Consider the following 12,256-nt stretch of genomic DNA (forward strand, 5'->3'; position numbering starts at 1 on the left):
AGTACCAACTGTGCTAGCAGTGTTAGGATTGACAATATAGATTAAGGAACTCAAAAATCCGCTTGTCAATCGCTCATAGGTAGGTTCTTTGTTGGAAAAGAAATTATGCAAACCTAAGTTATCTAATAAATGAAATATGCTATGATAGATACCTAAAGTGTAGAGACAGTTTTCGTCAACATACCTTGTCGGGAGGATCTCCTGATTTTGCAACCGTCCGATGGTTTTTCTTTGTCTATCCCCCGGTTTCCCTCCTCGAAGAATGAATCCGTTAAACTCCATTGTGTAGCTCTTGAAAAGTGACGAAGAAGATGAAGTGAAATGTGAAAAGGTTGGATTTTTACGAAATCCGACGGATGAAAATGAAAATGGAAATCGGAAAAATGATTTGTACGGTGTGGGGATTAGAAAGGTGTGAGCTTTTTGTGGGTTCAAGGACGTTTTTGCAAGGTGGAAAAATGGGTTTGGAAGGTTGTAAGGTGTGAAATTGGTGAAGAAAGGGGTTCTTCCCCGACCTTTTACAGACGTTGTGGCGGGCGCCACAGGGTCTATGGCGGACGCCACAAGGCAAAATCTGGCTGGGCCGGATTTTGGTCCTTTGGCTTGGGCTTCTCTTTGTCTTTTGGCTTTGAGGGGTCCGGATAGCATTTGTCTTGGAATTTTCCTAGTATCATTGGCTTGCATAATTTTATAAAAGTAAAAAAATAAAAATAAAACAAGATTTAAATATTAGACTAATAAATAAATAAACGACTAAAATAAAAAATGCAAATAAAACAAACATAAGACATATATAGATAAAAGTAGAAATATCAATGTATAGACATAGTTTATATAATATTCCAAATGCGATAATATAAAATGAGTTATGTAAATACGAGAAATATAAAAAAGAGATAAAATAAGATGAAATGGTGAGATCATATAGTAGGGATGTCGTCTTCCTGAGTGGATCCACGGAGCATGGCTACCTCCTGCCTGAGCTCTGCGATCTCCTGATATAAACAGTCGGCTTCGGTAGCGCAGGTGAGATCAGACACTCCCATCTGTAAAGTGAGGTCAACCACCTCCTGTCTAAGCTCTGCGATCTCTCTACGACACTCAGCAATCTGGGTGCGGATGTCGGGGGTCTGCAATGAAAGATTATTAGAGAAAACAGTGATCCTGGGGGAAGGCGGTGTAGGCGTGTACTCAGCAATAGATGGTGATCTCGGCTCCTCGACAATCTCTCCCTGGCCCTCTAGAGCATAACTTCAATTCGCTGGATCATGCACACTGGTCATCATAGGACCTGGCAGTGTGAAATCATGGATAGCCTCGCTGTCGACCAGCAATCAGAACTGACATGGGTGGAAAGAGGCTCTCCTCATCAACCCTTTGGTCAAACAGAAGTCGATGTCCATGGTAGTGTACCCATAGTAGATCCGGAGATGTGACAGCTTGCGAGACAGACCTAAAGCGACAACAATCTGTGTGATGATCCCGCCCACATGGATGACTCCTTCGGTAGATCTGGAGACACCGCTGAGACTATATAACAAAAAGTTCCCACATGCTACTGGGCGAGACTGGGATGCACAAAATAGTAGGAAGATATCCTATTCACTCAGTGATGTCTCTGCATCCGATCTTCCCAGGAAGGAATGTGCCAATATCATCTGAAAGTATCTAAAGGCGGGGTTATGTATAACATGAGATAGCTGCGTAGATGGATCCTGGCTTCCGCCACCTGATATATCACTCCAAAACTTCTCTACCTCCTTACCTAGAAAATATCCCATAGGTGTCTCCGGGATAGCATCAGGAGTGGTCTGGAAGCCCAATAGGTCGCCGAACTCTTTCTGGCTGAAAGAGTACTCAACTCCAAAGAGCCTAAAAGCAGCATACCCATCTGGTCCAGAGTATGGGTCATAGTCGAATGAACTCAGGAACTCCAATGTCAGGTTCCTGTAGGTGTTACTCAAGTCATCAGCAAACTCGTCCCAGTGAAGCTGGTGGCTAAGGAATCGGATACTCGGCTCAATACCCAGTGCCTCCATACAGTGCTGATCAGGATAACATGTGGGTGCCATAGGGCGCTGATACAAAGTGATGTAGCGCTCTCTCTGAGCATTATCTCTATAGGCCACGTGCATATCATCGAAATCCTGCATCCTGTAAAAGTTAAGAAAGTGATCCTGAAAATGCAAACCATTCAAATTTTTAGTCTCGATGCAAAATATGATAAAATAAAATAAAAATAAAAGTAAATAAATGCGAAAAAGTAAAATGAAAGAGAAACCATGGGTTGCCTCCCACGCAGCGCTTGTTTAACGTCATTAGCTTGACGATTAGAATTTATACACCTGTAGTAGTAGGGATTGGTGGATCAATCAGAGTGTGGCTTGAGTAGTATGCTGGAATGTCTCCTCCTTCGTAGAGCTTCAGTCTTTGTCCATTTACAATGAATGGACTGCAGGTTTCGTTCTTGATTTCTACGGCTCCGGATCTCAGAATTTTTGATACTTCAAAGGGACCAGTCCATCTTGAACGTAGCTTTTCAGGGAAGAGTCGTAACCTAGAGTTGAAAAGGAGAACAGGATCGCCTATATTGAAGTTTTTCTTTACTATTCTTTTGTCATGATAGGCTTTTGTTCTCTCTTTATATATTTTTGCATTCTCGTAGGCAGATTGCCTAAGTTCTTCTAGTTTATGAATGTCTAGGGTACGCTTTTCTCCAACGGCTAGGTAGTTTAAATTCAAAGTTTTAATGGCCCAATAGGCCTTATGCTCTAATTCGAACGGTAAGTGACTGGATTTTCCATAGACTAGTTGGTAAGGAGTAGTTCCTATAGGGGTTTTGAAAGCGGTTCTATAGGCCCATAATGCTTCTTGAAGCTTCTGAGACCAGTCTCTCCTAGAAATGGAAACAGTTTTCTCTAGGATTTGTTTTATCTCCCTATTGGATACTTCTACTTGGCCACTAGTTTGTGGATGGTATGGTATTGCTACTTTATGCCTAACTCCATATTTTCTTAAAAGTTTGTCAAATATTCTCGATATAAAGTGTGATCCTCCATCGCTTATGACTAAACGTGGTGTTCCAAATCTAGGGAATATATAGTTTTTAAATAGTTTGATTACAACCCTAGTGTCGTTTGTGGGTGCAGTTATAGCTTCAATCCACTTAAACACATAGTCCCACAACTACTAAGATGTACCTGTTTCCTAAGGATGGTGGGAAAGGTCCCATGAAATCTATACCCCATACGTCAAAGAGTTATACTTCCTGAATGTTTCTTAGAGGCATTTCATCATGCCTTGAAATGTTTCCAGTGCGTTGGCATCTATCACATTTGACAATGCAAGCATAGACATCACGCCACATGGTAGGTCAGAATAGGCCAGCTTGAACAATTTTGGCGTATGTCTTAGAGGTGCTCGCATGTCCACCATAAGGTGCAGAATGACAATGCTTGATAATATTATTTACCTCTTCTTCCAGAACGCAACGGCGAAAAATGCCATCTTTACCCCTTTTGAAAAGGAGCGGTTCGTCCCAATAGAAGTTTCTCACATCGTGGAAGAATTTCTTCTTGCGGTGGTAGTCAAGATCAGGGGGTACTATATCAGCAGCTAGGTAATTAACGAAGTCTGCATACCAGGGTACGTTACTTATTGCTAAGGAATTTTGGAGATGCTCATCAGGGCTTAGGTTATCATCTTCAAGGGTTTCTACTCTAGCTATCAGTCTATCATAGGCGAAATCATCATTTATGGGTACTAGTTCACGTTTTAGATGTTCTAGCCTAGAAAGGTGATCGGCTACTACATTTTCAGTGCCTTTTTTTATCTCTTATGTCTAAATCAAACTCTTGTAGTAATAGAATCCATCGGAGTAACCTGGGCTTGGCATCTTTTTTACTTAATAGGTAACGAATGGCAGCATGATCGGTGTAAACTATAATTTTTGCTCCTACTAGATAAGATCTAAATTTGTCTATAGCGAAAACTACAACGAGTAATTCTTTTTCAGTTGTTGCATAGTTAAGTTGGGCAGCATCTAGGGTTCTACTGGCATAATAAATGGCATGTAATTTTTTATCTTTCCTTTGTCCTAGAACGGCTCCAACTGCATAATCACTAGCATCGCACATTATCTCAAAAGGTTCTGACCAGTCTGGTGGTTTCATAATGGGTGTTGAGATTAACGCTTGCTTTAAAAGATTAAATGCGTCATTACATTTATCATCGAAAATGAATTCAGCATCTTTCATTAAAAGTCCAGTTAAATGTTTAGTTATTTTGGAGAAGTCCTTAATAAAACGCCGGTAGAATCCAGCGTGTCCAAGAAAGCTTCAGACTTCTCTGATAGTTTTAGGGGGTTTTAGGTTTTCGGTAACTTCTATTTTAGCTCTATCTACCTCTATACCTTTTTCGGAAACTATATGTTCTAAAACTATTGCTTCGGTCACCATGAAATGACATTTTTCCCAGTTTAGCACGAGGTTCACCTGCACGCATCTCTCCAGGATTTTCTCAAGGTTAGCAAGACAATTGTGGAAATCAAATCCGCAAACCGAGAAATCATCCATAAACACTTCCATGATACAATCTAGGTAATCTGCAAAGATTGACATCATGCAGCGTTGGAAAGTAGCTGGGGCATTACAGAGGCCGAATGGCATTCGTCTGTAGGCAAAAGTTCCATAAGGGCATGTAAAGGTAGTTTTTTCTTGATCTTCGGGATGGATAGGTATTTGGAAGAATCCAGAGTATCCATCTAGATAACAGAAGTAAGAGTGTCTGGCTAGACGCTCCAACATTTGGTCTATAAATGGTAAAGGGAAATGATCCTTCCTAGTTGCTTTATTTAATTTTCTATAATCTATACACATCCGCCATCCTCCTTCTAATCATTTTGCTACATGTTCGCCTTTATCATTTTGCACGATTGTGATGCCTCCCTTTTTAGGTACTACATGCACAGGGCTCACCCACTTACTATCCGAGATCTGATAGATTATACCTGCCTCAAGTAACTTAAGAACTTCCTTTTTAACAACATCACTCATTATAGGGTTTATTCTTCTCTGATGTTCTCTGGAGGGTTTTGAATCTTCTTCTAGTGAAATCCAATGCATGCATACGGATGGGCTTATACCTTTCAGGTTAGAGATATTATATCCTAAGGCTGAGGGATATCTTCGTAAAACGTCTAAAAGTTGGCTCGTTTCCTCTTGGCTCAAGGTAGCACTGACTATAACTGGATGGTTCATCTTTTCATCGAGGAACTCATATCTCAGGTTCTTAGGCAGTTCCTTAAGTTTTAAGGTTGGTTTCTTAGGGCATGGCATAGGATTTAGAGTAAGGGATAAACATTCGTAAAGGTTATCATCGATGTAGGGTTTCTTAAAGTCATCATCTTCCCTTATGAGAGTTGATGGTAACTTAATTGTTTTTATAATTTCTTCTTGTTCTAATTCTCTAACACATTCATCAATGATATCTAAGGCATAACACGTGTCTCCCATCACAAGTGCCATAAGAAACTTCGAAAGTATAAATTCTATTTTCTCGTCACCTACCTCAAATGTCAACTTTCCTTTCTTGACATCTATTATGGCTCCTGCAGTCGATAAGAATGGTCTACCTAGAAGGATTGGTATATCATTGTCCTCTTTGATGTCCATGACAACAAAATCAGTAGGGATAAATAACTGACCTATCCTAACAGGAACATCTTCTAAAATGCCTATCGGATATTTAACAGATCTATCGGCTAACTGAAGTGACATCTTAGTGGATTGTAATTCTCCTAAGTTTAACCTCTTACAAACTGCTAAAGGCATTAAGCTCACACTAGCTCCTAAGTCTAGGAAAGCTTTTTCGATGACATGATTACCCAAAAGGCAAGGAATGGAGAAATTTCCAGGATCTTTATCTTTCTTTGCTAATTTGTCCTCGGAAATAGCATTACATTCCAAAGGCTTCAGATCGTCAAGTCTACGTTTGTTGGTAAGGATGTCTTTGAGAAACTTTTCCATAATTTTCTCAAGGCTCGGCTTTGGTGGCACAAGTTGCATAGGTTGATTTGATATAGGGGCTTGATAACTAGGTCTCGGAGGTGCATTATTTTGGATAGGGTTATTGTTTTTATAGGAGAAGTTCGGGTGATTCCTTCATCCAGGGTTGTAGGTATTTGAGTATGGGTTCCCTTGGGTGTAGTTCACTTGCTCAGAGTGGGTTTCGTTTAATAGACTGCATTCTGCAGATTGGTGTCCTTTGGTTCCACATATCTCACAATCCGACGAAACTGCGGCTACAGTATTCGGGTTTATGCACATATGCTCGACCTTAAGGGCTAACGCGTCCATTTTAGCTTGCATCATGTCTATAGAGCTTAGTTCATGCACTCCTCCTTGGGCTTCCTTCTTCTCAACTGTCGCTCGTTGGACTCCTCATGATTGATGGTTTTGAGCCATATCTTCGATGAGGGCACTAGCTTCAGGATAAAGTTTGTTCATCAGAGCACCGCCTACGGCAGCGTCGATGGTCATCTTTGTGTTGTAATGAAGTCCATTATAGAAGGTTTGAATGATTAACCAATTTTCTAAGCCATGATGTGGGCATGCTCTTAACAACTCTTTATATCTCTCCCAATCTTCGAACAACGATTCTCCTTGGTTTTGGGTAAATCTAGTTATATGGTTTCGAAGAATGACGGTCTTACTCGGGGGAAAGTATCTAGCAAGAAAAACTCTTCTAAGGTTATCCCAAGTCGTAATGGAATTGAATGGAAGGGAATCTAACCATGATAGGGCTTTATCTCTGAGGGAAAAAGGGAATAATCTTAAACGTATTGCCTCAGGAGAAGCTCCATTGGTTTTAAAAGTGTTTGCTAATTGAAGAAATATTTTTAAATGTTGGTTTGGGTTCTCAGTAGCGAGACCTGCGAATTATCTCTGTTGCACTAGTTGCAACAGGGATGGTTTAAGTTCAAAATTATTAGCTGGGATGGTTGGGTTCACTATACTAGAACTAGGTTCTTCATTGGATGGTTGAGCGAAATCCTTAAGAGGTCTTTGGTTTTGATCTTCGGCCATAGCTCTCTAAATTCTATGAAAGAATAAATGTGCGCGAGCGTAACGTTCAGGTTCGGCCAGAGGGTATACTAAGCTTAAACTTCCGATGCTGCGAGTTCTTCGCATTGACCGGCGGGAAATAGCCTAAGTCTAAACGATATAACAACAGGGAAATGAAATTTGACGAAATTGGTCCCCGACAACGACGCCAAAAACTTGATGCGGTGCTTTTCGCAAGTATACGAACGCGTCAGAGTAATATAAAAGATTGTCCAATCCACAGAGACCAAGTGTCAATCTATCGTTATCTATTGTTATGGTGTTTATCAAAGGCAATCAAAATAGGTGTTTTTAGAGTGTGCAATGAAAAGTAAAGTATTGAATAAAGTTTAATTAATAAAGACAGGGTCGAATATGTTAGACGGTGTGGCTAGTGATCGAGAGGGGGGGTGAATAGATCACCTCTTTGAAATTTAACGGATTTAAAGTTTTTTATCAGAGTTTTTAAAGTTGGCGGAAAATATCAGTCCCGAATCGACTTCCGTCTATTCTGAACCGCTACTAGAAAATCGGACACACGAGTTTAATGCTGGATTTTAATAAGAATGACAGAAACAATCAACACCAGAATTTTAGCTAATTGAATGCACTTATCATTAAAGTCTATTTCCAATGAATAAAACCTAGCTAACAATTTTGTCAAACAGTTGGTGTGTATGTGATCAATGATGAACAACAGTAGAGTTTAATTAAAAAGGTTTTCTTGCCACTGCTGTCTTGCAAAAAGAACAATCACAACACACTAACTAAAATTGCGAAAACTGTTTTAAACGTAAAGAGGAGTAAGGTAAGAATACGATACGCAGAGATTTGGTAAGGAAGTTCCCCACGTCGTCCTCGCGTGTGGGTACGTCTCCCTCTCAATTTCAAATGAAATTGAGAACTTTGATTATCAATTATTGCCGAATTCGTTGATACAAGGTTATGATACAAAGACAGAATTCTAAATTCCAAGAACTTCTTCTTGTATGAACCTTCACTTGATCTGAGCACGATCAAGAATTTCCTGCACGAAATTGCAAACAATCCACCGGTTCCACGACCTGCTTGCGAAATCCCCCGATCTCCAAACGCAACGCTGCGGCTGAATCTGTTCTGCAAACGTGACTCACAAACCCTCAAGAACACTCCAGTTCTTGAAGGATAAACCAGTAGGTTTTTCCTCGAAACCCCCTTCAATCTTCAACTCAGCTAGATCCTCGATCGTTCCACTGTAAACCACAGCTAGATCCTTGATCGTACCACTGAACGTTATCTCGATAATCCTTTAATCCAGAGAACAAGAATGGTTATGTGTTGATGTTCTTGAAGAAAAGTGATTGAGAAGATGAAGAAGATGAAGTTTCTTTTAGGTTTCTATGTGCTCTCCAACAATTGCTGCTACACTGCTTTTGATCTTGTGTTCAATTGTTTTTCCCTCAAAGAATTCGTGTTCACACAATGCTGTCACAACATCTTTTATATATGCTGAAAAACAGAAACTGTTAGAGCACAAAACAGCTTTATGCATTGATACATGAGAGTATGCATCGATGCATACTGTAAGATAAGTGAGTTTTTGGTGAATTGAATTAAGCATGTATCGATGCATAATTCGTATGTATTGATGCATATGACCTTTCCACTAACATGTATCGATGCCTAATGCGTATGCATTGATACACAGGCTGTTTCAACTGATCATGTATCGATGCAAGGATCGTATGGATCGATCCATAGAGCCTTTTGCCTTTCATGTGTTGATACATGACTCGTATGCATCGATGCATACTGAACAAAAAGAGTTTTGTGATATACCACATGCTGTATGGATCGATGCATAGGCTTATGTGTTGATGCATACTGACACAAAATGGATTTTATGTGTTATTTTAAGAGATGTATCAATGTAGGTCTTTATGTACAGTTATGCAACAATAGAATGGGATAAAAACACAATAAAAACACAAATGTATCATGTAATGTAATGCACAACCAACATTTGGATGATGATCACACAATTTGCTATCATTCAAAATTAATTCAAAGTAGAGAATTTTCTCACAAACTCCCCCTTTTTGATGATGGCAAATTCTTGGCAAGATGTGTGATACTCCCCCTGAGTTTGTGCATATCTGCATTTTCTCCCCCTTTGTCAACATCAAAAAGAGGAAGAAACTGGTTTATCAAGGTAGCATGTTGTAGCAGGGCATGGCAAAAATATTGATAAAAAGGCTATCATTCACAAAGTAAAGAATCATTCACAAAGAATGACGAATAAGGGCAATAACCATAGAGATAAACAGAAATTGAAAAGCATTTAAGGATTCGAACGAGTTTAAGAATTACATAAGCTAAACCATATATTGTGCAACAAAAATAAAATCTTGAGCAATATGAGATAAAATGCAGTGAGATGAAATGATGGTGGGTTAATTGGGATTGTGGCCACCACAGGACTCTTCATCATCTCTGGCAGGATCTCTGTAGCTTGGTGGAGGCGGAGGAGGAGGCATTGTGTCTGGATTTTGGCCCATGAAGGAGTATTGCCTAAATCGGTCCTGAACTTCAATGCTTCTAAAGCTGTCCATAATACCAGAATTTTCGCGGCAGTCCTCCATAAAGCCAAACATTTCGTTGTAGAAAACTTGGTGCCATTTAACCAAGTCTTGGTGCCAAGCGTGTTGATTCTGATACATCCGTGTATGCTCATCATGCCAGTCACGATGCTCCTTGTGCCACTCAGATTGTTGTACATTCCAATACCGTGCTTCTTCATGACGTTCTTTGTTGGCAATTTCCATCTGTTGAAGCATATGAGTGATGTTCGCAGTAGGTATTGAGGATGAAGTACCACCTGAGAATGGAGGGGTTGTAGGTTCAGGTACATAGTTGGTAGGAGACCACCTTCGTGGCACCCAATCACCCCAACCAGCATTGGCTTCAGCTTGAGGCACATCTGTTTCAGGCGCATCCTGCATTTCTTCATCAGGCTGGTCTTCAGCAACATGGATTCGTTCCGAAGGCACGTCAAAGTTGTAGATTCTGGTTTTGGATTTTCGTTCAAAGAAGTAGAAGCATTTGCGGTCCTTGTCCCACCGATATCCCATATGCGATAGAGTGGAAGAGTCAAACTCTTGAGCAGCAGATGGAGATAGGAGAGGAACAATAGGTATTGCAACTTTCCAAAACTTAAGAATTTTCATTATTTGAGAAGCATAACCTAGAGCCACATTCTTGGAGCTGTCTCGCACGAAAAATAGACGTTTTACAAAGTAGTTTGCCCAATTTAAGAGAACCTTATTTTGCAGAATGTAGAGAAGATGTATGCTTGGCCTATCAAACCGAGAATGTCCACTGTTTGTTGGACGCAGAATGTGTGTGATAATCCAGTGAAGAATACGCGGAGTTTGCTTGATCATACCAGACGTGACGTGTTCATCCTCACTCAGCGGTCTATCTATCTTTAGGATAGATGGAGTAAAGTCCTTCATGTCAAATTCAGTATCAAAATGCATGTCATGCCAGGACTTGACAATCATCGACGGATGCGGAATTTGAAACACCGTTTCCCAATCAAAGGCTTCAAAGGTATATGTTCTGACACCGATGGAACACCGGAACATATAGCCTCTACCAGTTTGTAAGCCAGCATAAAAGGCCCGGATGAAATCCTCATGGTAATCATCCTTTGTAGACAGAAATGACCCAAGTCTTTGTGCATGTAGGAGTTCAACCACCTCATTTAGATGCAGGTGAATAGCATCTGTTTTATCAAAGACATGGGGTTTCATAACTAACCTTGTCTTGAAGGATTCCTCAAATTCAGCAGCAATAGCAGGATGAAGTAAGTCTAAGGCATTTGAAGGAACATCTGGTGGTTGCTGAGAAGTACCGGCTATTTCCTTCCCTTTCCTTTTCCTTTTGCTTTGGCTGGAATAGTGCGTGGAGGCATGGTGATGTGAGATTTAGGGTTTTAGAGAGAGTGAAGATGAGGAAGATTAGGGTTAGCCACTGGTTTTGGGTTTTTGAGGACAGATGATATGAAGTCTTGAGATAGGAAGTGATAGGATTGGCTGATGTGTCGATGCATGAGAGAGAAAAAAATGCATTTAATTGAAATAGCATCAGTATGTGTCGATGCAAATGGCCATGGATCGATGCCTATCAGTCATTTTTGTTTATAACAGGTCTGTGTATCGATACGTGCGATGGATGCATCGATGCATCCTGAACCAGTTGTTAAAAAAATTGAAATTCAGAATATATGGATCGATGCATACATGTTTTGTGTCGATGCATACTGATGCTAAACCAGATTTTAATGAATTTTGATGCAGTATGGATATGCATTATGTCATGATGGTTATGCCCAAGAAGGATTCATAAGTCAGATTTTTAATGTGCAAGCAATATAGGCAAACAATATATGCAATCAACTTTATGTTAACGAGAGTAAGAACATTTGTTCTGACATACACAACCACTTAGCAGCAAGAGAATTGTATAAAGGATAGATATTACCTCTGTTGGAGTAGTCTTGTGATGGATAAGTGTCATCTAAAACGAATCTTATTAACCAAGGTGAGGCATAATATAATTAAGAGGCAACATGCTTAAGACATCAAATGAGAAAGATCTAAGATCCCTAATTCACGACGAATGTTGAAGAAAGGTTCCGTTGCCAAAGGTTTAGTGAAAATATCAGCAAGCTGATTTTTGGAGTCAACGTGCTCGAATACAACGTCTTCTTTTTCAACATGGTCGCGAAGAAAGTGATGTCTAATCTCTATGTGTTTAGTGCGTGAGTGTAAAACAGGGTTTTTAGTAAGGTTTATGGCACTAGTGTTATCACATTTTATAGGAATACGTTTGAGTTGAATGTTGAAGTCTTGTAGTTGCTGCTTCATCCATAAAATCTGAGCGCAACAACTACCGGCTGCAACGTATTCTGCCTCTACAGTTGACAAAGCCACAGAAACCTGTTTTTTGCTATGCCAACTTACCAAGGAATTTGAAAACAGGTGACATGTACCACTTGTGCTTTTCCTATCTGATTTGCAGCCAGCAAAATCAGAATCGGAGTACCCTACTAAACTACAATCACTTCCTTTGGAATACCAAAGCCCATATTTAGGTGTTCCGTGAAGATA

The 12,256-nt window shown here is 40.0% G+C and overlaps 1 non-coding gene across 1 annotated transcript; it reads left to right on the forward strand.

Annotated features, from left to right (window-relative positions):
• Window positions 1-6,594: 6,594 nt before the first annotated feature.
• LOC127133064 (small nucleolar RNA R71) lies at window positions 6,595-6,701 on the forward strand. Its single transcript, XR_007807059.1, has one exon. It is a non-coding gene; the product is annotated as a small nucleolar RNA R71 (small nucleolar RNA).
• Window positions 6,702-12,256: the final 5,555 nt, after the last annotated feature.

Source organism: Lathyrus oleraceus, chromosome 3 (assembly GCF_024323335.1).
Source record: "Lathyrus oleraceus cultivar Zhongwan6 chromosome 3, CAAS_Psat_ZW6_1.0, whole genome shotgun sequence".
Classification (NCBI taxonomy): Eukaryota; Viridiplantae; Streptophyta; class Magnoliopsida; order Fabales; family Fabaceae; genus Lathyrus; species Lathyrus oleraceus.